The sequence below is a fragment of the Pelodiscus sinensis genome, chromosome 7 (genome assembly GCF_049634645.1).
Source record: "Pelodiscus sinensis isolate JC-2024 chromosome 7, ASM4963464v1, whole genome shotgun sequence".
Taxonomy (NCBI): Eukaryota; Metazoa; Chordata; order Testudines; family Trionychidae; genus Pelodiscus; species Pelodiscus sinensis.
Genome location: NC_134717.1, coordinates 48,686,742 through 48,712,771, shown reverse-complemented (window position 1 = coordinate 48,712,771; position 26,030 = coordinate 48,686,742). Strand labels below are relative to the sequence as shown.

Here is a 26,030-nt window from a genome sequence, read left to right as displayed (position 1 = left end):
GCTGTGTTAGTGTGTTTCAGCAAAAACATCAAGGAGTCCAGTTACACTTTAAAGACTAACAAATGTATTAAGTATTGAGTACCTGATAGGAAATTACTTACTGTGACACGAGGACCACTTCATGTGTTTTAGACCTTGGTTCAGGGTGTATAATTTGTTGCGGGTCCCATGTATTGTTCTTTTGCCTGCTCTAAATGTTTGTATGTAAGACTGAAGTGGGATTCCCTCTCTGACATACATAAAGTGTCCTTTGTTCAGCCAAATTCTGATCTTTCAGTAATATAAAGGGACTTGTTCAGGCCCTATTCTCAAGCATGAGTTTTTCCAAAAACCAAGGAGCTTTTACTACATAAAAATGGAAGATAGAAAACATGGCTTTGTTGATAATATGGTGCTTGATTCGAAAACCATTTAATGTTTTAGTTGAAATGAATAAGAGTCCCATCCTGCAAAAAACTTGAACATGTGGTTTTTTTTTTCTTTTAGATACAGGCTGCAGTCCAATAGTTTTCATTAGGACCACACTCACCATGTAGAGTTAAAAGTGCAGGAATGGCGTATAATATGGCCTTACTTAATTCATTGAAAAGCCTGCCTCTGTTGTATCTGCTAATGTTTTTATAGCTTTATTCACTTGTAAATGTTCAGAACTAGCATGCACTTCTTTTAAGCTTAAGAGTTTTGTGTTACATAGATGTTCATCAAGTCAAAAGGAAACTACTGGTTAGACCTATCTGGTCTGGCTCCCCCGGGACCTGACTGGTCCTGAATGAAGGAATTTGCCGAACCAAGGAAGATCCCTTGCAACCAGTCCCTCAGTCCACTGCCAGCTCCACTTCTATCCCATGCTGGCCCCCTGTCTCCAGCTGGCTTTGCTGCCAGCCCTGGCTGGCGCCATTGGGGGTTTTTTAGCTGTAGAGTTCCTGGTTGTGCTGCAGGGCTTCCTGTGCCACTGGAACTCCTGCTGCGGAGTTCCTGGCCACGCCACTGGCTTCCCTGCCCTGGGACTCTCTGGTGCAGGAACATCCATGGTCCTGCTGGACCATAGAGTTCTTGTTTAGGGAGATACAACCTGTACTGATTTTTTTTTTCTCTCCCAGTTCAATATTTTTCAGACACATAAATAAAGAGCATAGAGGAAAGTGATTAGGAATAATCAGCATGGATTCACAAAGGGCAAGTCGTGCCTGACCAATCTGATTAGCTTCTATGATGAGGTAACTGTTCAATACTTTGCAAGATTGAGGCCCATGAAACAAATTGTTACAGTCCTCAGAGTGAACCATAAAAAACCATTAAAGCAATCTTGAAATATCTTTTTTGTACTCCAAGTCACAATTTCAAAGACTGTCACAGGGCTTCTAAAACTAGGAGTAAGTGCTAAGCCCCTTTGGAAAACTGAGTATAAACTCTTTCCAGTAGTATAAAGGTCCCTTGCAAGATTATGGAGTAACACAATATAAGTTCAGCTAGTTACTTAAATAGTTTTCAGTATAAAATTAGTTGTCACAGTTAGTTTATTTGAACAGTGACCATATATCTTTTTTGTCAGGTCATATACTCAGGTGAGTGTAGGAAAGTGTGCTTAGCTAGGTTTTATAAAGCTCTGGAAATGCACAATAACAGATGTTATGTTCAGCACAACTATATGTATCCTGGAAACAAATCTTTATAGAGCACAGACTGATTCTTAGAAAAACAAAAATTTGCCATATAAATGACAAAGTTAAATGTATCAGCAGTAAATACTTAAGACTGAATATAATGCTGTTTTGCAATATTGTACCAAAATGTGAACATTTAAAAACAAACATATACTTATAAAAATATTTAAATGAATGCATAGATTTCTATGGATCAAAGACTTAGTGACATATCTTTTTGTTTTAAAATAGGATTATTGTATTTTTTCCATTTATCTTGATTAGTATGAAGTAGCTGAAATAGAAAACATTAAATACAATGAACATTCTTTTTAATGAACTTGTGGGGAAACAATCGTGTATATTACAATATTTTTACTTTCTGCAATACCATATTACTGCAACTTTGTAGAAAATTGTTTGCATGAGTAGTTAGGATGTCTCAACGCTGGTAAGTGGGGGTGGGGGCACTGCTAGTGCCAAGCATCCTTCAGGTCCCCAGGGCCATGTTGCTCTGGAAGAAGAGATGGAGTGGGGACGGGCAAAGGTTGGCTAGGTGAGGGACAGAGAGGGGTGGGAACAGATGGGCACGGGAGGAAGCCACATGGCGGTTCTCCCCTTCTTCCAGGCCTTTAGAATGTCCCCAACTGTTGCAAGACTATCTAGAAAATCCTCTGCCAGCTCTTTTTAAAACTCTTAGTTACAAGTTAGCTGGACCTGCTGATTTTAAAATGTCCAACTTCAGTAGCTCCTGTTTAACATGCTCCCATGTTACTGTCAGAATAGAAAGTGTTTCATCATCATTGAGTGGATTTGATTTAAATCAAATTGACCTACATCACTAGTTAGACTTGATTTAATCATGGTATTCTACATAAAAGTGCATTCTTGTTGTTATAACCTTAATAATCTATATCCTTCACAATTTAGAGATAGATGTAAGTTTAATTTTTAGAATGTACAGAGTATACATTTTTAAATAGTGATTTATTTTGAAAACTTTTCAGATTAGTTTTACAGCTATATAAGAATATGAATGATTGTTTGGTAATTTCATTTACCAAAGGTAATTGAAGCAGATATTTATGAAGTCATTGAGAGGTGAACTATCTCCAATTCAGCAGGTTAATCATTAATATTTTCAGGATTTTCCTGCCATGCTGTATCGAGCAGAATATCACCTGACAGACATTTAAACTGTTTGATTTAACTAAAACAATATTACGTATTCTGGACTTTTGTTCAATAGCAAACATAAAATTTTCACAAAATAAGCATCTGACTTTTGAATTTAGTTAAATATTCAAGGTTTTTTTGTTAAAATTAGGCCTGTTCTTGATATAGTGCTCAAACAATTCCACTACAAGTTGAACTTCCCTGTAGTGGGGTCTATTTGGAAAACCATGAGGGTGGGCGGGCAAAGCCCGCCCACCTTCTAAAAGCCCCTCCCCAGCCTTACGGGAGGGACACTGGACCCATGTCCAATTAATTCTGGGGGACAAGGGGTGCAGGCTAAAGGTTTAAAACTAGGGAACCGGATGGGGACACTGAGCAGAGAACCCCGGACAGCGCCCACTGCTCCTCAAAGCTATCAAAGGAGCCAGTGGACGCCGCCCAGAGGAACTCTGCCCGGATTTGTGAAACCAGGGAGGAACGGAAATAGACCCCACAGTCGCAAAGAACCCCCTCGTCTAGCATCCTCCTCCTGGTATTATAGATGGTAGTCTTTGCCAGGGCCAGGAGGAGGTTGACGAGGAGGTCTCGCGGCTTTGTGGGGCCACGGATAGGGTGTCCATATAGGAAAAGGTGAGGGGAGAAGTGCAGCCAGAACCTCAGTAAGAGGTTCTGGAGGAGCCGGAATAGGGGCTGCAGCCTGGCGCATTCCAGATATGCGTGCGCCAGGTTTTCCCTCACGCCGCAAAAGGGGCAGGCTTCCGGGATAGGGGTGAACCGCACCAAGTACACGCCCGTGCTCACGGCTCTGTGGAGGAGCCGCCAACTGATGTCCCCGATGGGCCGCGGAATTAGATCGGAATAGACGCTGGCCCATCAGGGTCTCCCACCCTCTATAGGTCTTAAGTGGTCCCGCCATTTAGAATCGGGGCGGGACACGAGGGTGGGGAAATGCAGAGTGTGGAGCACGAGCGTGTACAGCTGTTCTCTGGGCACGGTCCGGAAACAGACCGGCTGCAATTTTTGCAGCCGGCTGGGGGTCCAGGGATGGGGAGGCCGGCGGGCCCGCGGAACGGGCCCAATAATAAGGGACGGAGGCTTTGCAGGAGGGGAGGGGCGGGGCGTACCCTCTCGCAGCGCTCTCTGTAGGAAATCGAGAGTGGACCGCGGCAAAGCCACCTTCACCTCCTGGAGTAGGCGCAGGAGGGTTCGGGGGGGTGGAGAGCCCCATGCGCCGAGCGAGCGCCCGGGGGTCCACCCAGTTCCCCCCGTCGTAGTCCAGGAGGTCTCCGACCATGGTGGTTTCTGCCAGGATCAACCTCCGGCGCACCGAGGGAGACTCCGCCACCTGCACGCACAAGGCTGGATTGTGGAGCAGGGGCTCCGCGAGGAGGACTGCTCCCTCGGAGGCCACAACGGACCTGGTCGTCGAAAACAGCTTCCAGGTCTGGAGGAGGTCCTGGTAGAATTCCGGCAGCTCTGAGAGGTCTCGCGGAAGACCCCTCGGGTAAATAAAAAAGCTGCCAGTCGTATCGGAGCCCTCGGAGGCGGCGGAGGAAGGCGCGCACCAAGATGCCCCATGCCGGACTACCTGCACTAAAGAGGAGTCTCTGCAGGGCCTGGAGGCGGAAGGTCCGGACCTGGCTGCGCATGCAGACCAGGCCCTGACCCCCCTCCTCCAGGGGGAGGGACAGGACCCCTGCAGAGACCCAGTGCAGTCCTGGCCAAAAGAACTCCAAAGCTGCCCTCTGGAGCTTGGCCAGGACCTCCGGGGCCGGGCGCAGGGTGTTGAGCCGGTGTCAGAGCATGGACAGGACCAGCTGATTGAGCACCAGCGCTCTCCCGCGAAGGGAGAGACACCAGAGCAGTCCTGTCCATCTCCGCAGCCGCCCACCCACCCTGGCCTCCAAACCTTGCCAGTTTTCCGACGGAGAAGGATGCGTGGCGGATAAATAGACGCCCAGATAGAGCAGCGGACCCGCGCTCCACCTGATGGCCTGTAGCGCGGGTGGGAGGGAGCCGGCCCGCCACCCGTCCCCGACTACCATGTCAGAGCTCTTGACCTAGTTGACCCGGGTGGAGGAGGCTGCCGAGTAGACGGCTTCGCAAGCCTCCACCCGCGCCAGGTCGCCCGGGTCCTGGACCACGAGGAGCACGTCATCGGCGTACGCCGACAGGACCAGCCGCAGCTCCGGCTCCCGAAGCACCAACCCCGTCAGCCTCCTACGGAGGAGACAGAGGAAGGGCTCGATCGCCAGAGCGTACAGCTGGCCCAACAGCGGACACCCCTGATGTACCCCCCCGCCCGAAGCTGACTGGCTCGGTCAGGGTCCAGTTGAGCCTGACCGACCACTCCACGAGTGCGTACAGCACCCGGAGAAAACCCACAAACCAGGGCCCAAAGCCGAAGGTCTGCAGGGTGCCCAGGAGATACCCGTGGTCCATCCTGTCGAACGCCTTCTCCTGGTCCAGGGACAGGAGGGCGAATGACAAGCCATCCCTACACCCGAGCTCTAAGAGATCCCGGACCAAATACAAGTTGTCAAATATACTACGGCCCGGGACGGTGTAGGTCTGGTCGGGATGGATCACGTCCGCCAGCACGGACCGCAGTCGCAGCGAGATGGCTTTTGCTATGACCTTGTAGTCCGTGCTGAGGAGCGAGACGGGACGCCAGTTCCGTAGGTTGCGGAGGTCCCCCTTCTTCGGCAGTAAGGCGAGCACCGCTCGCCTGCATGACAGAGGGAGGACCCCGCTCTCCAAGGACTCGGCCCAGACGGTGACGAGGTCTGGGCCGAGGACGTCTCAGAACATGCGGTAGAACTCCACGGTCAGCCCGTCCATGCCCGGGGTTTTATTGTTGGGCATGAGACGGAGGGCTTCCGAGAACTCGGCCAGAGTGAGAGGCAGCTCCAGCCGGTCTCGGTCGCCCGCGCTGACGGTCGGGAGCTTGGTCCAGAGCGCCCTGCAGGCGTTGGCTTCGGTCGGATCCGGGGAGAACAAACTGGCGTAGAAGGCCCTGGCCCTTCCACACATCTCCGCCGGATCCGTGAGGGGGGCACCGTCCTCCGCCAAGAGGCAGGTGACATGCTTTTTAGCCCCCCTCCTTTTCTCCAGGGCATAGAAGAAGCGGGAGCCGTGATCCATCTCCCAGATGAGGTGGATGCGAGATCAAACAAAAGCGCCCCAGGCCCTGTGATCTTCCAAAGCCCGGAGCTCCTCCCGCTTCTCCCAGTATGCCTCGCGGAGGAGTGGATCCTCGGGGGCAGACGCCAGGCGCCCCTCAAGTTTCAAGACCTCCCGTTCCAACTGCTCTATCGCCGCATCCCTCCGCCGGCTGGCGCCCCGGGAGTAGTCGCGGCAGAAGAGCCGGGCGCGCACCTTCCCCACATCCCACCATCGCCGCGCCGAGGGAAAGGCGGGCCGCTGCCCCCGCCAGGCCTGCCAGAACTCCCGGAAGGACGCCACGAAGCCCACGTCCTCCAGCAAGCTATTGTTAAAGTGCCAGTAGGCCAGCCCCAGCCTCTCCGAAGTCAGAGAGGCTTTCACGGCCACCAAATGGTGGTCTGTGAACGGGGCCGGCCGGACGCTGGAGGAGTGGGCCCGTGTCAGATGGAATCGTGAAAGGTAGATGCGGTCCAACTGGGAGTGGCTCGACCATGCTTTCCCCACTCGGACGTAAGTAAAGGTGGTACTGTCTTCCGGGTGGTGGTCCCGCCAGACGTCCACCAGGAAGTGATGTTCCACGATCTCCCTGAGGGCGTCTGCCACGGCCTGGCAGTTCGTGAGTCCTACACGGTCCCGGTCATCGAGGGTGGTGTTGAAGTCCCCGCCCAGGACCAGGCACTCGCAAGGATCCAGAGTGCTGAGGAAGGTGGCCGCCTGCCGATAAAAGGTGACCTGGTCCGGGCCCGCGTTTGGGGCGCAGACGTTGACCAGGTTCAACATCTGCCCCTCCATGCGGGCCCGGACGTGCAGCAGGTGGCCCGGGACAACCTCGGCGGTCCCCAGCACCTCGGGCTGTAGTGCAGTGGAGAACAGGGTGGCCACCCCGGCCGAGCGAATGCCGAGGTGACTAAAGTACACCCCGTCCCCCCACTCCAGCCGCCAGCCAGCCTCGACGGCTGGAGTCGTGTGGGTCTCCTGCAGGAAAACCACCGAGTACCCCCCTCTCCCGAAGGAAGGAGAGCACCTGGCTCCTGCGGAGACCCGCCCTACAGCCCCGGGAGTTCAGCGTCGCGAAGGTGGTGCAATTCATGATGAGGGCTGGGGTGGATCCTCGCGGGCAGGTGAATCGGCGGCCTCACGCAGGCCCCGCAGCAGACCGCTCTCCGACCCGAAGGTCAGGAGAGCGTCCCGAAACCTGCGGGTCCGGCCGTAGGCCGCATTGTCCTGCCTATTTGTCCCTCTCCCCTCCCGCAACAAGGCTCTAGTGGCCTGGAGGATGAGATGGAAGTCCCCCCAGCGCTAGAGGGCGAGCTGCGCCTTTCCTTTAGCCCCGCAGTTGTCCGCGAGGAATTGGCGCAGCTCACTCCTCAGCGCCGAGGGGGAGCCAGGGTTTTCCTCCGTCTGGGCCCCCGGATGAGACTCGCGGGCCACGGAGACGGGCAAGCAGGGATCCGATCCCCGACACGGCGCCGTTACCGCTGGCGCCGCACTGCCCGCCCCTGACCTCGGCAGGGAAGGAGACGGCAGAGGGAACAAGGCAGCCCCTAACAGATTGGGGACCGGGGATACGAAAGCGACCCCTGAAGGGCCACCCGCAGCTAGCGGGAACGAGACGGCCCTCGCGGGGGTGGCACTGGCGGATGTTTGGGAGGGCGGTAGGGATGGATCGGGCAACACAATGGGGACCAGGATGGGAAAAGAAGGGGGGGACAGCAGCGGAGGGGTTACCTCCATGGCAGGGCCGGGGGGAGGGGTGGGCTCAAGGCCAGACGGTGGATTGGGGTTAGGGAGTTGGGCAGAAATAGGGGCAGGAGAGGGATCGGGAACAGGGGAGGACTTGGGGCTGGAAATTGGTTCGTAAAGGGTGGAAGCAGGAATAGGGGAAGGATCGGGACGTGGGAAGGGATCAGGATCCTGGGTGGGGTCTGGGAAGGGGTCCCCCGTGGTAATCCCACCAGGCTGCGGTGCCTCCCAAATGGGGACTTGGGGGTCGGAAACGGGAAGGGGGCCCGCGCCAACGCCAGGCTCAGGTGGAGAGGCAGGTGTTAATGCCTCAGTGTCGGCCGGTGTGGTGTGTTCCGCCAGGCCCCCAGCGGGAAAGGGGGATGACCGCCCCGCCTCGGTTGTGGGAGAGGGGGCGCCCCCGGCCCCGGGACCCGGCCGCTCGGCACCAGCCGTTGCCCCGGAGGGCTCGGCGGCATCCATTCCGGCGCTCGAGTCGGCCGGGCCAGTGGGCAATATCAGGGGCGCCCCGAGTGTGAGGACGGGGTCAGCCACCTGGGACACGGGATTCGGGAGAGGAGGGGGTGGCGCCACAGAGTCACCGCCCAGACCGAGGCCCGCTGGTGGAGGATCGTCCTCCCCCTGGGTTAGCGGGGTCAGACCCAGGGCCTCGATCTCCTCAAAGATGGAGCTAAGCTCCATCCCCTCGGCCCTGGAGCCTTCCCCTCCGGCCGCCGAGGCAACAATTACCTCAGCGGGGACGGAGGGGGGCTCAGTTGGAACCGGGGCCGGGGGGGCTCCACCTGAGGCCTCCTCGTGGAGAAGCTCCGCGGGGGTGGGGGGGCGTCGTCATCCCCCCTCGCTGCCACGGCTTCCTTGGCCGGCGCCTCCCACTGATGCTCGTCGGGGGCGCTCTTGGCAGCGCCGGCCCCCCTCGGGATCTTCCGGAGGGGGGCCTTCCCGCCCTCTTCATCGAAGGGGGGGGATTGAGTCCGCAACCGGCGGGCTTTGCGCTTTCCCCCGACGAGCGTCCAGCCCTCCGAGGTGGAAGTGGAGGGCTGGTCAGCAAGGGCAAGGCCGGGGGGCGCTTTCGGTGTTCGGTGAGGGCGTTGTGGTAGGGGTGAGAAAAGGGGATGCCTCCACCCGGGGAGGGCCCTCTCCCTCGCCCGGCAGCAACTGCACCACCCTTTTCTCCTCGGGCCCCGCAGTGACTGATCGAATGGAGGCGGGGCCCACCTGCCCGCTCGGACATGCCGGAGGGGGCGCCTCCATCTCCCGAGCAGGGCTGTCGGTTGGAGGAGGGGCGGCTGCGGAGCCCGGACTACCAGGGGGGCCGGCGGTGGTGGGGCCGGCGCCCTTATGGGCCCCGGGGGGCCCGGACGCCTCCTCCGACCGGGCCAAGGGACAGTCCCTCCGGACATGCCCCATCGCCCGGCAGAGGAAGCACCGGGTCTCCCCCGAGGAGTAATGGATTCGGTATAGGGCCCCCTGGTAGGGCACCATGAAGGACCCCTCGAGCGCCTCCCTGCCACGCGCCGCCGGCAGCAGCTGTAGTTGTACCTGCCGGCGGAAGGACAGGACATGGCGGAGGGCGGGGTCCTTACAGCCCAGCGGGAGAGGGCTGATGGTTGAAATCGGTTTCCCCAGGGTAGAGAGGGAAGGTAGTAGGGCGGCATTAGGGAGGAAGGGTGGGACAGAGGTGAGGCCACCCGTATGCCCAGGTCCTGCAGTGGTTCGAGGGGCACATGCACGCCTCCCACCGCCAGGCCCCTCTCCACTGCCTCCTGGGCGGCGGCCTCCGAGGCAAGGAAGAACACCGCCTTGCCATACATTTTGGAGGCCGCCACCACGGCCGAGGCCCCCACCACCCTTGCCAACGCCCGCACGTACGTTTCCATGTGGGGCGAGCTGGCTACCAGGAGGCAATGGATGCCGTGCCTCCTGGTCATGGTGGGAAAGGGGCCCCAGCCACCAGGGATGGAGCTGGAGGCGGCAGTCGGGGCAGATGACCCGGCATGTGGGGGGGCGGCAGTGGCCACCTGGGCGTACGCTCTGGGGGGCCGTAGGTGGATTACCCCCAGAGCCGGTGGGGGGAACAGCAGGGAGGGGAGGGGCTGCAGCGGATGTCGGGGCTGCAGCGGGCGGGATGGCCTCAGCCACGGAGGGGTTGGCTTTCCGGGCCGGGCCTTTGCCCTTCTTGGCTCCCCGGCCTTTCTTGCCTGCCGAGGCAAGAGATCCACCCATATCATGGGGGCAACGGCTGTGGCAGCAGTGGAGTTCGGGCCGGGGGTCGGGAGGTCAGCCGCAGCGGTTACTTGGGTCTGTGGTGGTGGTGGAATCGAAGGACCAGCAGGGACGGGCGTCTCCTCCATCTTGGGGAGTGGGTGGAAAGAGGTACAGATGGCAAACGGGAGGGTGGGCAGGAGTTGGTGACTCCTCCCCACTGAGCAACAGAGAGCTCTGCGTCTCTCCCCCAGCCTCCCTCTCAGTGTCTCAGTCCACCACCACCCCGAGAGCAGGTGGAAAAAACTCAGTTCTTAAAGACAAACCCCCTCCACAGTCCAAATGGTGATCTTATCCTCTTCCTCTCGGTGGGGTGCAGGCGGTAGGGTGGCAGCAGCAGCCGCCAGGTGAGGAGGGCCTCCAGGTGGTGGGAGCTGGCAATGGAGTCCTCTTCCTCTGGAGCAGGGGAGGGGAGAGGGGGGTAGCCAGCAGGCCCTCCCTCTCCCCAGAGGCAGCAGTGGCAGCTACAGCAGCAGGTGGTTGTGGTGGTAGGCCAGAGCAGCAGCAGCAGCAGCGTTCTCCAGGAGGAGCAGGCAGGCGGCTGGGTGGGTGGGTGGGGAGGGCTCCGGCTGGTGCAGGAGCAGGAACCAGGAACCAGCGGGGGGGAGAAGGAAGAGGGCAGCCCCTGCAGCCTGCTGCCTCTCCTCCCTCTCAAGAGTGGAGTGGGGGTAAAGAATGGGCACCCATGGAGCCGGAGGCAGAGAAACCCCTCTGGGAGCCATTTTGGGCCCAGCCTAGCCCCGCCCCCTCACCTGACCGGAAGTCAAAGGGCGGGACTAGGACTATAAGAATGCTGCCTGGGAGCTCAGTCAGAGCCCAGCCTCCGAAGGAGCCAGAGGCCTGTCCAGAGCTCCTGCCTGGGGAGGCTAAGACCTGGGCTAGGCCATCCTCAGCTGCCTCCCTGGAGGCCAGCCAAGGCTTCCCTGCCAGGACTTCTGAGGCCTTTCCACGCCAGCCAGCAGAACAACCCGAGGACCCAGAGGACTGGCCCGAACCACTGGACCGGCTGGACCCCCGATGGGTACTGGAACGCCGGGGCCGGACGAGCCCGCGGGACGCTACAGAGCTCCAACCTCTTGACCCCTGGATTGGGCTGCCTGGACCCTGCTGGGACGACACCGACCTCGACTCCACGATGGACCTGCTGGAGCTACAGGTACCGGGGAAGGGGGAGATGAGAAGTGGCCCAGGGGGTAGCTTGGCGGGGAGCCGCCCGCGGCCAGCAAGTTACGGGCTGGAGCCCTGCTGAGCCAGTCGCAGCTGCCCGGCTGCATTCAGGGCCCCTGGGCCAGGGCGCAGTGAGGTGGGTGGGCCTGCGCCCCCCCTGCCACCCCGAACTGTGTGGCAGTCTCCCCCCTCACCGTGGCTGCCGATTCCCTACCGGGCCCGCTCCTGAATGAGGAGCTCCGACGAATGTGGGGTTGGCTGGGCCGCCCAGCTTGAGGGCCTGGCCTAATAGACTGTGTTTGTGGCCCGCCCTGCTCGAGGGCGCGGGTTTACCTACGGTGCGGCTGAGACTGACCGTGCGTCGGGCGGGACCCCTAAAAGGGGCAGGACTAGACTGGGTGCCCGGCCCTGACCTGTGCAATAATAGACTGACTATGGCCCGGACCTGAAGGAAGGCTGGGGAGAGACTCGCCTACTAGTTTAAGGCGCGGTAACGCAGGGAGGCAGGCATGTCTCCCACTGTGCTGGAGGCGGAGGAGCCGCCTCCTGAGGGCCTACAGGCCTATCACAAACCCATCATCCCTTGCAAGGGGAAAGCTTAGAGGCTATGGTTGTCACTGCCAGAGGGCAGTGACCTAAAAGGCGACGTGGCGGCCAGAGCCACCCGCTACACTCCCAAATCTGGGATTCTCTGATCTCACAACATCTGTGGTCTGGCAGGGTCACGGATGTTGCTGGACCAAAGAGCCTGGATGTGGAGAGTGGCAGTCATCTGGGAGAACACAGAAGTGGGGAGCTCTGGCTGGACCAGCAGTGGCTGGTCTAGGTGGCAACTGGGGAACCCCCAACATCAGTGGCCCCAGGTGGGGTGAGGAGTCCCGCACCAGCTGTAGAAACCCCGGCATCAGTGGGACCAGGTGATGAATGGGGAACCCATACTGATCAGAGAACCCCTGGTGTCAGCTGGGCCAGGCAGCAAGCAGAGAGCTGGGGAATCTTGGGAAACCCATGGAGAGAGCAGTACTTGCCAGGTGGCCCCAGCCGGAGGACCCAAGGAACCCCCAGCAGCAGTGGGCCAGGCAGCTGGCTCGCCCCAGACCAGGAACTCCCTGGTGACAACAGGGCCTGGTGGTTGGGGAGCCCTGGCTGGGGAACCCCCAGTGACAGTACTGGTAGCAGGGTAGGAGTCCCAGTCTTGGGAGCCTGTGGTGGGGCAGTCAGCAGGGGAGCACTGACCTCCCCTGGCCTGGCAAACTCCCTGGTTTGGGGCTGCTCAGGTCCTGAGGGTGCCAGACCAGTGTGGTCCAACCTGTATTGAATTCCATCACATGTTCTGTGGGAGAGTTAGCTTGGTTCCTCCCACTTTTTCAGAGCACCTGCTTGAAAGTGGTTGTTACAGAAGTATTTTGCATTTCCATCAACTACTCAATTCGTTGATAAGGGGGAGGTAGGGTGCTCACTATCCCAGCTGTGCCTCTGCCTTTGAAATGCAATTTGCTACATTTAAAAGGCAGAAGTACTGCAGTCAGGACCCCACTTGAGTCCCAGCTCGAGCCATTTACCCGCTGTGCCTTTGCCTCTCCTCCCCCCCCCCCACCATGGAGACCGTGTTGGGGAGAAACCAGCTTTTAAACTGGCTCCCCCCAGCACTGGCTCCTGCTCCTCCCTTGTTGCCTCTGATACAGAGGCAGCAAGGTTGGGCGGGGGGGGGGGGGAGAGAGGGCGACTAGTTGAGTCGTGACGCAACTACCTGATAAGCTTATGCTTGTTGGGTAGTCGACTAGTTGCTTACATCCCTACTCCAGTCCTCTGGAAGAGTACCCTTCCAATTAATGAGGCCTTCTGAGATTGGCCAAAAATCTTTGGCAGACTCCAGCTTCCATATCACCTATTGTCAAACAAATGGATGAGAGGCAATATCTTGTTCCTCAGCAGGAATTTGATAATTTTTTCATTCACTCTGCCCCAGACTCTTCAGTAATTCTTGCAGTTAATGAACACTTGAGTCAAATCTCAACTCAAGGCTACTTTAAAGGATAAGGACCAAAAAAGTCTCAACATTTGGTCAGGAAAAGTGACCATTGCAAACCTACAAATGAGGATTGCAGATTACCAAACTTTACTGTCCAAATACATTTATTAATTGGACTTTGTTACAGGGCGCTTGCCCTGCACTGGCCCTTTAGGGGCAAACCCCAGCCCGGAGCAGGGCCTGGGAGTTTAGCCCCAGCTGAGGCCACGTTAGCTGATTAGGGCCCAGCTGTGAACCATATAAGAGGATGGGCTGCTGCTTCTGGAGGAGGGCAGTGAGAGCCTGGCTGCTGGGGGAGTAGGAGGCTCCCTGGAGCTAGGGCAGGGCTGGGGAGGCAGGGTTAGGGGAGCTCTTACCAAGCAAACCCCCAGACTGCAGGGCCTGAAGCACAGCCCGCTGAAGGAACAACCACCCCCGGAAGGGGGGCTCAGAGACTGACGTGGGCATTGCTGGAGGGCAGTGTCCTGAAGAGGACACCGTGGCCTGGAGGAAAGAGGGGAGACAGCACCCGAGGGAAGGCACCCAGGTGGCCAGAAGGAGCTAATTCCTAGGACAGATGGCAGGGGGTGCTGGGGTGGTGAGTGAACCCCCTCGCAGATGGTGGAGAATGTGGGCATGTGTGGTTCCCCCCCCCCCACCCGATACAAGGCGGTTACTTAGGTGAACTCGGGCCATTGGGCCTACCGCCCTGAGACCATGGGGGCTGGTTTGGACTCGGGACATTGGAAAACGGAATGGATGTTTATTGAGTGGCCCAGCCTGCTGAACAGCAGAAGGCGCCGGTTGGGCTGCTGCAAGAGTGGGCACCCAGACTCTGGGGACACACAGGCACCAAGAGCTGGGAGCCAAGGCCTAGACTTAAAACTTCTTTTTCCTGCGGAAACCGGGGCCACAGGGTGAGGGAGTGCTGCTACTGGGTCGGGGCAGGAAGGCCCCACCCAGATAAGATGGATATTGGGAGTGCCCCCCCGGGAAGGCAACAGGGGGTTCATGAAGGTGTTGGGCCTGTGGGGAGCCTGGGCACCTGAAGAGGGAGTGCACCGGGGGACTTGCAGGGCCCTTGCTAGCTCAAAAGGAGGGGCTAAGCCACAAAAGGCCTGGCGGAGGGCCAGGACCCAGGGGAGGCACAAATGGTGCTTCCGTTGCCATGCGGGGGGCCATATCAAAAGGCACTTCCCCCAGAGTGCGGGGCAGGTGGCAGAGAAAGAGGGCAGAAGGAGCTAATTCCTAAGACAGATGGCAGGAGGTGCTGTGGTGGTGAGTGAACCCCCTCAAAGACTTTCATAGCAAAGTTTGTTGACAAGTAGCCAGAAGACGGTAGGAACCAGTTCTTGGCAACAGTGACCTGAGCGAGATTTTATAGCTTGTACATCTCTTTAAAAAGCCACTGATTCATTCTGTACTGTCTGATTCTGTCTGGTCACAGTGATTTCAATGAGACATTGTTCCTGGCTGCAGGCTTGTGGCATTGTCCAAAGAACTGCAAAACACAACTTAAGATTTTTGAAGGCTTTAAATTGTAAAATAATCAATAACATGTGAATGTCATGTGACTCTGCGCTCACTGGGAATCTGTTTTCATGACACAGAGGAGGCACATCTAAGAGACTTCCAAGCAGTCCAAACCTCCCATATGTTGGCTTTCACCTACATTGGCTGCTGGGCCTTCTTACTAGACTTCCACTACACCAAGGGAATCATTTGGATGCTACCATTAAGGACAGTGTACCATTTAGGGCAGATATCCTAGACCCTGTATCTTTTAGAAGCTGCCTGTTTCTTTTTCTCAGTGCTTGGACTGAGATAAGGTCAGATAGGTGTGTCCTCAGCAATGTAAGGAAGGATATATAATCCAGTTTACTTCCCTCTTAACTCAACCATCTCCCCCTCTCTATTTAGAGAACCATCTCAAAATATTTTATTACTTCAGAAAGTATGTTCTCCCCTAGAATTGAGCTGTAGAATAAGTTCCTTAACACTCAGGGAAAGGCCTTTATTCTTGTTGTTTTCTGATTCCCCAAAAAGAGGTGGGTTAAGACCCAGTCTGTACTTGAGAACACTGTGAAGAAAATCAAATTCAGGATGGCTACCTTTTTGTCATCTTGTCCCTGGACATTGGTTCTCTGACCTTGATTAACAGGAGGTATTACTATCTCCTAACTAAATCTTGGCCACAGAAAATATCTGTAATTTATAGCTGGGAACACACACTACCAATACACAGTACTATGTTTTGGTCTATCCTCTGTCTTGAGGTTGTTCACCAAATGTGTTACAGTGGAATGACCCATCTCTGGCATCTAAATATATCCATACCTGAATAAATGGATCTCCATGCCTGAATGACTGGCTGGTCTGATGAAAATGAAGGAGTACATTCAGAATTGCATCTGTTAGATCATTCTGTTGTTCTTCAAGGAGTGTCCCTGTTGGTGCTCCACTGTAGGTGTCTTGATGCGCCAGCACCTCGAACTGGAACTTTTCAGCATCAGTCCCCCCCTTCCCCTTGGTGGCGGCACGCATATGCAACACCACCCATGCTGTAGCAAACATGCCGACACACGTGTGCTGTCAACCACCCATCAGTTCCTTCTCAACCACTCCCGGTTTAGTCAGAACACAGCAGTATTCCGTGCATTATTCAAAATTTACTTAGTATTGTTAGATAGTTCTCATCATGGTTTACCACCTCAAGTAGTTAGCATTAGTTGTTAAATAAGTTCTTTTTGGTTCAGTAGGTTGTTCGAGGTTCACTGGGATTTAAACAGTGCCTGATGTGCCGCATGTTCTTACCCATTTCACACAGACATGCCCAATGCATCTGATGCCTAGGCCAAGACTATTCGTCCAAGAGCTGCCACCACTGCAAAAAGCTCTGAGAGATCTCTGAAGCTGAGGGATCTGCAGTTAAAACTCCTCACTATGGACAAAATGGAGAGACCAGCCTCCAAACTCGCACTTCAAGCCTCAAACTGGCACTTCAAGCCTCTCCGATGAACACTTCACCAATGGTGGTTTCTGACCAAGACCCCTTAGTTCCCAGAAACACCCCCGCCAAAAAGACCACAAAAAGTAAGTACTCTTCACCATCGGCAGAGGGCGCTGAAGAGTCCCTATACAAAATAACATCAATGATCTTTCTTTTGAGGGCCAAAACATTTTTTTTCCACAACAACAGATGCCTCCCTTTCGACCTTGAAGATTCCCAAGTGACCTTGAAGACCCTGGGCATGTATGTTTCCCAATCCAGGAAGAGGCTAAACAGGCAATATACGCAACGGGTCAGAGCATCGTCATCTTTTGCGCCCCAGAGAAGCTATGACTTCAGGAGGAGGCAAAGGCAACAAAAACGTAAGCAGACACAGGATCAGCTAACCACGTCTCACGTAACCAATGGCTGTCAAGCCTTTTGAAGATCTGGTCTAGGGTTTGACGTCATTTTCCTATGCAACTTTCCGATACCGTCTGCAACCTTGTTACCAATTGTGGGCTAAGATTATGACAGAAGTGGGCTTTAGAGGTAATACAGAAAGGCCTCACCATACTGTTCACCAGATTCCTTCCAACACAAACCCCTTCCCTGTCCCTCTTGAGGGACTCTTGTCATGAGCCCCCGCTACAACAGGAGGTAAACAGACTGCTCCAACTGGGAATAATAGAAATAATACGAGCTCATCACAGAGGAAAGATTTTACTCAAAAAAAAAAAAAAAAAAAAAAAAAAAAAATCAGGGGGTTGGAAGCCTATTCTGGACTTATACAGACTAAACAAATTTCTAAAAAAACCCAAAGATTCACTATAGTAATGTTAGCAAAGATAATTCTGTCTTTGGAATAGGGGAAATTGGATGTTGTCCCTCAACCTCCAGGACACATACTTTCACATGTTAAACCGGCTATCACACAGAAAATTTCTGAGATTCACATTAAAGGACAAATACTACCAGTACCGGGTCCTTCGTTTCGACCTGTCCACGGCACCAAGAGTTGTTTTTTCCCAAAATACTAGCCAGTGAGGTCGCCCATCTCAGAAAACAAGGCATAAACATCTTCCCATACCTAGATGACTGCCTAATCGTGGCACGATCGGAGTACAAGGCAATCTGGTCCACAGCAGAGACAATACAGGCGGTTACATGGATCCGGGTTACATGGATCCGACTTACATCGGATCCCTACTTACAAATGGGGTGAGGCAACCCCGCACTAGCTGCTTCCCCCCAGCAGACCAGGGAGACGCAAAGCTAGCGGCCCCCCCTCCCCCCCCAGCAGACCAGGGAGACGCGGAGCAGCTTTTCTCAGCAGACACCTCAGCTTGAGAATAAGGGACTGAGGGAAGTGAGGTGTGGGAGAATAAAACTGAGCTCTGGAGAAATGTTTGGCTAGAGTTTCCCCTACAATATTTACCAGTTCCAACTTACATACAAATTCAACTTAAGAACAAACCTACAGTCCCTATCTTGTACGTAACCCGGGGACTGCCTGTACATATTTTCAATTCTCTAGGTCTTCAAATAAATGCACAGAAGTCACACCTCACTCCATTCCAAGAGTGGGAGTTCATAGGAGCCACGCTGGACTGCAAAAATACACAGGCATGACTTCCTGTGCAGAGGTTCCAAAGTCTCCACGTTAGCAAAGACAGTCATAGACAGCCTAACAGTGTCCACCAGCCAGTGCCTGCAACTGCTGGGCCATGTATCAGCAACCACATATGTGGTTCCCCATGCCAAACTGTGCATGAGACGCCTGCAGTTGTGGCTCCATACATATTGTCAATCACACCGGGAACAGATACAAAAAATTCTCAGCCCCACAAAGTGAGTCAAAGAATCGCTCCTATGGTGGCTCCATGGACATAACCTATGTTCTGGTGTCCCCTTCCAGCGGGAACCCCCTTACATAACCATAACCATGGGTGCCTCACTAGAGGGATGGGGTGTGCACACTGGCCACCACAGTACCCAGGGTCAATGGTCGACAACAGAATCCACTGTGCAAATCAACATCTTAGAACTTGGAGCCGTGAGAAAAGCATGCAAACACTTCCTATCATTGATTCAGGGGCAAGTCTGGGAGAATACTCCCGAACAACACTGCATGTATGTTTTACGTAGACCACAAGGGTGGAGCCAGATCATATCCCCTCTGTAGAGAAACCATAATACGGTGGCAGTGATGTATTCAACATTACCTCACCCTATCAGCAGTATACCTTCCAGGCAACCAAAACATCATTGTGGACCACCTATGCCACACCTTTCACTAGAAATACGAATGGGAAATACATCCTCAAGCCCTACGTTCCCTCTTCCTCAAGTGGGGCTTTGTGTAAATAGAATTCTTCACAACATCACTAAATGCCAAATGCCTCAACATTTGTTCCAGAGTGGGGCTCGGTGAGGGTTCAATGGGGGATGCCATGATGATCAGCTGGTCTCACAGTCTTCTATATGCTGTCCCCTTCCATTACTGAGCAGAGTCATACAGAAAATAAAACAGCACAAAGCCAGAGTGATTGTCTTAGCTCTGGTCTGGCCCAGACAACCATGGTTCTTCTTCGAGTAGTCCACTTCTGGTGCTCCACTTCTGGTGTTGGGCTGGTCCCAGTGCTGCGGATCGGAGGCTTGTCATAGCCGTATTCGGCTGGACCGCTCATGTGCCGGCCGCACTACGTGCCATCCATGCCTTTCGTTTGACGCGCGCAGTCCAACTGTGTCCCGTTCCCCTCAACCACTCTCGGTCGTGGATGGAGCTCCCACTTCTCGCAGCTTCTTCATCTAAATTCCTGTGAATAGTTGCAAAATATTAGCAGTTAGTAGTTTGATTTTTCTTCTAGTTGATTAGTTACTTAGTTTTTTCTACAAAATAAAAAAAAAGTTAGTTATATTCGCTGAAGTGGTTAGTTGTTTCAGTCTAGCTGCTTAAAAAACAACCAAACTAACAAAGACTACGAGCACAGAAAGTAAACAACAATGCCTGGCTCTCCAGGCTTTAAAAAATGCTCTGTTTGCTGTGAGGCAATGCCTGCTTCCGATGGCCATGCAGCTTGCATTAGATGTTTGGGTGAGGCGCATGTTCCTCAGAAATGCACCCATTGCAGTAAGCTGACTGCCAGAGCATGGAAAGTTTGCGAAATGCATCTAAAAATTATTCTTTTTTGTAAGGCTTTGATGCCTTCTGACACTCCTGAAACTGCTACCATTAAATGCCCTGTAGAAAAATGGCATGCTTCTTCACCCGGGGCTGCCTCTTTAAAGAAAGCAAGAGCTTCCCCAGCATGATCCCTGCCAGCCGCTCCAAGTAATAGAGTGAGTGCAGGAGATAAGCCGGGTATGTCTGGCATGTCCACTTCCAGCGCCCAACATTCTTCAAGCACTAAAAATCGACGGGTGTGGCACTGAGACGACAACCATCCCCAGCACCATCAGAACCAGAAGGTCACTCAAGGGAGATTAGACCACAGGTACTAGCAGTCTCGGCACCGATGTCCTCTACCCCTGCCACATCGGCACTGATCCTGCTGGCACTGGCACCTATGCAGACCCTCCCTGCTACATTGGCACCCATGTCTTCCTCGGCACTGGAAGACCCACAACCAGGATCTCCTCCAAAATAGGCGGACAGCACTATGGCACCGAGAAAAGCTACTTCAAAATTTCATATTATTCCATGGTCGTCCTCCCTGTTTTTTTCTGCGGAACTGTCACCATCGCCATGGCCTCGGTTTCCGATACCTACTGCTTATCACACAGAGCAGAGAGACTGATCTCAACAAAGCCCCTCCTCCTTACCACCGGTATTGTAGAGAATCTATCTATGATCAACCAAGACATTCTCTGTCCCAATCTCCTTTGCGCCACCCATGTTCACCTGTCCGTTCACCACGTTGTGGCTACTATATTAGGCACAACGGTGTCCTATCATCTAGACAATCATTTCCTACCTGAATGATATTATGACCTGAATGATATTATGACCTGAATGACCTGAATGATATTATGGCCACTATCATAAGTCCTATCACTATATCCCTACTCACCATCGCAGGTCACATTCTTACCAGAGATTGCCATGTTATTGTCGCCATTAGCCCTCATTCTCTGCTTCCAGAATCTCGACAACGTTCACCCGTATCACTCCCTCCTCCTCCAGAGGGTCCAACAGTTCAGTTGGAGCAATCAGAACTGGAGGAAGGTCAGTTGTCTGAACCAGAGCCTGACACATCGCCTAACATACCGTCATCATCATCGTCACCAGATGAGGCAGCGACCCCAGGTGACGTTTCACTGCCTGATGACCTGAAACAATTTCAGGACCTGTCCAAACGTGGCGGAGAGCCAGGAGGTACAACTGGGCGCAGTCCAAGCAAAACAACACAAGCTGCTAAAAAACGTACATCCCCAGCAATGGTGCAAAATTGCACTCCCCATTGACGACGTGATTATGGAGGCTGCACAGGAGATTTGGCAGACCCCAACATCCATTCCACCAACAAGTAAGAAGGCGGACAAAAAATATTTTGTCCCTTCCAAAGGTTTAGAATTCTTGTTAACCACCCTCAACCCAATTCACTGGTGGTCGACGCCATCCAGCACAGAAACAAAGAGCCTAAATTTAGGAGTTTTCTTCCGGACAAAGACACCAGGAAGCTGAATATCTTTGGGAGGAAAACTTATTCATCCTCAACATTACTACTGTGTATGGCTAATTATGCTTCACTCCTCTCAAATCATAACTTTGATGATTATTCAAAGTTACTAGAGCTCATGCAGCATCTTCCCGACGCTAAAAGACGGCTACTAAAATCAGTGGTTCAAGAGGGATACGCTGTGTGTAGGGTGTCACTTCAAATTGCCATCGACATTGCTGATACAGCTTCGCACACTACAGCTACGGGCATCACTATGCACAGATCGTCATGGCTCCTCTCAGCTGGAGCTCCAAAAGAGCTCCAGAGTAAAGTCGAAGATCTCCCATTCGAGACACACAAGCTGTTTGCGGCTAACACGGATGAGGTCCTCCACTCAGGGAAAACTCGCGGACTACTCTTCGCACCTTAGGGATGTATATACCCCCCTTCAAACGGAAATGTTATTACACCTTCCAAAGGAGGTATGATTATACTCCCTTCAAACAGCGTCATTTTGATCAACTGTGATTCAGGCGACGGCCACAACACAGACGTCCTCAGCCAAACCGTTAGTCAACCTGACTTAATTCAAAACAGCAAATTTGACTCCCTAGTCAAGGATACACACACATCTCCACTTGTCAGCATGAAGAAAGATCTCTCTCCCATATTCCACCATCGGTTGAGGCCATATTACCATCAATGGACCAACATCACCTCAGACCAGTGGGTTTTGGAAATAATAACCTCAGGTCTCACTATCCCATTTGTCTCCATACTTCCAACTACCCCACCCACCTCATCCCTTTTCAGGGACTCATCTCATGGGAACCTATTACAGTAGGAAGTCCACCGCCTCCTGGCTATTGGGGTGATAGAAAAAGTACCCACCAAGTTTTGAGGAAAAGGGGTTTATTCTCAATACTTCCTCATTCCCAAAAAGTCCAAAAGATGGAGACCTATCCTGGATCTGAGAGGCCTGAATCAACACATTTGAAAACAACGTTTCAAGATGGTCACGCTGACCAAAATTATACCATCATTAAACAAGGGAGACTGGTTTGCGGTCCTCGACTTACAGGACGCATATTTCCACATTACCATACATGTGACACACAGACGTTTTCTTTGGTTTGTAGTAGGAGACGAACATTTCCAGTACAGAGTATTGCCTTTCGGCCTTGTATCAGCTCCCAGGGTGTTCTCTAAAACCTTGGCAGTAGTTGTAGCCCATCTGCGCAGAATGGGGGTTATGATATTCCCGTATCTGGACGATTATCTCCTTCGAGGTCATACTTGTTCAGAGACGCACAGCATGCTGTCCGTTACGAGATGAATGTTTGAATCTGTCTCATTGTAAACATTCCAAAATGGCTGTTAGAACCCACTCAAGTGCTCAATTTTATAGGAGCCCGAATCAACTCAGTGTCAGCATGGATCTACGTACCTGTGAAACGTTTCCACGTGATCCAGGACATAATAGACACAATGTTGTAATCGACGCTTCCCATGTGCATCTGTCTGCAACTGTTGGGTCACATGGCAGCTACCACCGTTTACATCCCTGTAAGGCACAGCATCCACAAAGTAGTCTTACCGCAATATGTCAAAGAATCTTGTCGGTGGTGGACTGAACCGGAAAACCTCTTGACAGGAACCCCCTTCCACCACCTCCAAACATCGAGGCAGATAACGACAGACGCTTCTCTCACCAGTTGGGGTGCTCACATGGGGATGCTAACAGTCCAGGGCCGCTGGTCTGAGATGGATGTCCCTGTCAGCGCTCCATGACCTGCCCTCCTCCCCTCTGCTTCGGAGGTGTAACATCTCTCCATGGTAGAAAAGGAACAGATGAGTGGTTGACAGCGTGCGCGCGTTGCCATGTTTGCTACGGTGCGGGCTCGACGCCATTGGGGGGAGGACTGCTGCTGAAAAGTTCTGGTTCCAAGCACTGGAATGCCCACAGGGACACTCATCTCAAAGAGGGTCAGTTACTGCACAAGGTGAGTAACCTCCACTTTCTCTTATCTGGGTATGAAATAGAACCTGGAGACATCAATATTACTTCATTCCAGCAAATAAATTTTACTGGGACAGATCTTGATGCCATGACAACCCTTACTTACCATCTAAAGGACAGGTTTCAGTCATTACTCACTTTTTTAAAATCCTCAAGTCCACACTGAGAGCAATAGTGCACTTATTGTCCCCAACTCCCAGAGCAGGCCTGGGCAATAATTTTTGTGGTGGGGCCACTTCACCAATATTGGTAGTAGTTGAAGGCTGGCCCTGGAAAGGGCAGTGCCTCGGGCAGAAGGGGTGGTTCCCTCTAGGCACCATGTACCTGGGGGGGGAGAAGACTTTGTGTGCTGCCCAGTGGGTCAGAGTAGCACAGGAAGTATATCCCCACCTCACCCTACCTGGAGTTCATGGCACCCAGAGGGAAGCTATTTTGAACAGCCTGTGGTTCCCTTTGGAGCCACACAACTCTGGTGGGGGAAGGAGACTTTGCATGCTCCCCCACCCCTAAATACTGATTGGTCTGGGGAGAGGGGAGCACACGAGGTCACTCCCCCTGCCACCTCGCCCAGCTGGGGCATGAAATGCCTAGAGGAAACCACCAATCATTTTGAACAGCCAGCAGTTCTCTCTGGTGCTACACAACCCTAGCAGGAAGTGAGATGACTTCACACACTGCCTTGCTCTCAGGCCCCAATTGGCCTGGAGGCAAGGGAGCATATGAAGTCTCCCGCACCTGCCCTACTGGAACGTACACCTACAGGGAATCACCAGCCATTTTGAAAAGTTGGTGGTTCCCTCTGGTGCTGTGCGCCCCTGACAGGAGTGGGAAACTTTGTGAACTCCCCTGCACTGGGTTTCAATTGGCCTGGGGGCAAGGGTGTGGTAGGGCGGGCAGTGGGCCAGAACAAATGGCTTGGTGGGCCAGATTTGACCCATGGGCCAAATCTTGCCCACCCCTGGCCTAGTGTGATACGTGATTCAGCATGTCAGACTTCACCTCAGGTGTTTCCAGGCCTTGCTTCACTATGTGTACCAGACCCACTGAACATGCTGATTTGCATGAGCGCTTGTCTTCATGGAATTAGCTGATGAACTCTCCAAACTGTTGTATATGAAATAAGGATGTTAGATATCAATTAAATTAATAATCATGTAATCACATCAAGTCTTAGCTGTTACGTGATTATTTGATCCTTGCTGGGGGTGGAGGTGGCAGCCAGTGCACTCTTGGCTCTCCTGCGCCCCTCCCCCCACCCATCAACTGGGTGGCAGTCTTCCCCTTACCACCACTGAAGGTGACCAGCCTGCCTCCCTCCTGAACAAGGAGCTCCCAAAACCTGTGTTGTTGGTAGCCACACCCTGCCCACTGAGCCAGCTTCCCCTAAGCACTGGCTCCTGCCTCCCTTGTTCTCTGCTGCCTCTGTGGGTGGCAGTAAGGAGGTTGGGCAGGCAGCTCTATGGAGCTGGCATGAATGTCTTGGCTTCCACCTACCCCCCCCCAACCTGCGCTGGGGCCTGTTATAGAGAGGCAGCAGTGTGTGTGTGTGTGGGGGGGGAAGCAGCTCCATGGGAGCTGATATGTGTGGATAGCTGGCTTGAAAGCCGACTTCCTGCATGTGCCAGCCCCTGCCTGTTCCCCTCACCCTGCACACTGTTGCCTCTCTATCAGGGGCAGTAGTACAGAGGTGAAGGGGGGCAGGCGGCTCCCCATGGAGGGCACTGGCTCCCACCTCTCCTCCCTCCACTGCCTCTGGTACCTAGGCATCAATGGGAGGGGAGTGTATGTAGTTGGTTGAATTCATCAATAAGGCCAGGCTTATTTGTTAATAATGTAGTCAACTACACATTGACATCCCTAGTAGAAAAACACAATCAAATGCCTTCAATGTTAACAGTACGGTGTATCAGGGATGTGTCTTAGCCCATGTTCTCTTTTACATTTACCTTTCATTACCACTTAATGCATTTTAAGCACAGCAGGATGGCATTTATCTTCAAACCAGTCTAAATGGAGTCTTGTTCAACATCACAATAACACTACCTTATCCTTGATGTCCTTTGCTAGTCTTCCTTCTCATGGGCTGATGGGAAATGTGCAGTAATTTACCTAAGGTGTGCTTCTGACTCCCTGACTGCTTGCCCTTTCTGAAGAATTTAATCAGCATGGTCCATGGGATAACAGTTCTTTCTTTTTGTCTGTCTTTCTCAGGCAGTATGATACTATTTATGCCATCGCTCACCTCCCCACTATGTATAATTTTGAACAGGCACATGGCTCGGCTGAAATTACAGGATTAGGAACTAGGATTGTAAATGAACAAAAAAAAAAGAGAGAGAGAAGCAGATTACTTAAGAGGAAGGGTAGTGTTGATTACTGAGATTTAACCATGTTAGAATGTACGTGAATAGTCATGGGAACTACTTTTTGGATTAGCTATTTTGTTTTTAAGTATCTGACATATGAATATATGTGTATTGGGTATGGTCAGTTATGTTTGTTTTTTCTGTAGGAGGTCCTCAATATATTACAGGGTCAACTTTTATATTACATTTTGTAACTCATTGGAACATGTCATATATATTATCACCATGTCAGTTACTGAACACCTGCTTATTTCTGCCTATTATTTAAAGTGTCTTATTTGTTTAATTTAAAAAATCCTGCTTCATTTGTTTATTACATGGATCAAAGAGTGAGGGATTCAGATATATATGGGTATGTCTACACTACAGCACTAATTCGAACTAACTTAATTCGAATTAGTTAATTCGAACCACGCTAATTCGAACTAGTGCATCTAGACCTAAAAACTAGTCCACACTGAGTGGACCCTGAACCGAAGTTAAGGCTGGCCGGAAGCAGTGCCGGCAGGGCATCAGGTTAGGACTTAGAGCGTGGAGCTGCTATCTCATGCTAGCTGAGTGCTGTGCTTAAAGGGACCCAACCCCCATCCCGGACAGACAGTTCTCAGGGTTCCCCGCTTGCTTGTCTACCTCGATGAGGGACAGCAAAGCAGTCCTGGCTTGGAATGCCCTGAGTGCCCACACTCGGCACATCACAGCACTCGGCCATCAGCCCGGCTGCACTTGCTGCAGGCTGCCATCTGGGGGGGTCAATCGGGGGGCTGCAGGAGAGCTTCCACCCTGAGCAGCCTGCAGAGCCACCCCAGTCCTCCCCATTGGGGGCT

General features: G+C 53.1%; 1 protein-coding gene across 5 annotated transcripts in view; it reads left to right on the top strand.

Annotated features, from left to right (window-relative positions):
- Positions 1 to 26,030, top strand: part of CERKL (CERK like autophagy regulator) — a 137,980-nt gene that overhangs the window by 17,816 nt on the left and 94,134 nt on the right. Inside the window, exon 1 of one of the 5 annotated variants that reach the window (XM_075933748.1) lies at positions 10,594 to 11,145. The exons of the other annotated variants lie outside the window; for them this stretch is intronic. The gene's annotated coding sequence lies outside the window, so the exon portion shown is untranslated. Of the gene's footprint in view, positions 1 to 10,593; positions 11,146 to 26,030 lie in introns of those variants that run through there. 5 annotated transcript variants of the gene reach the window in all.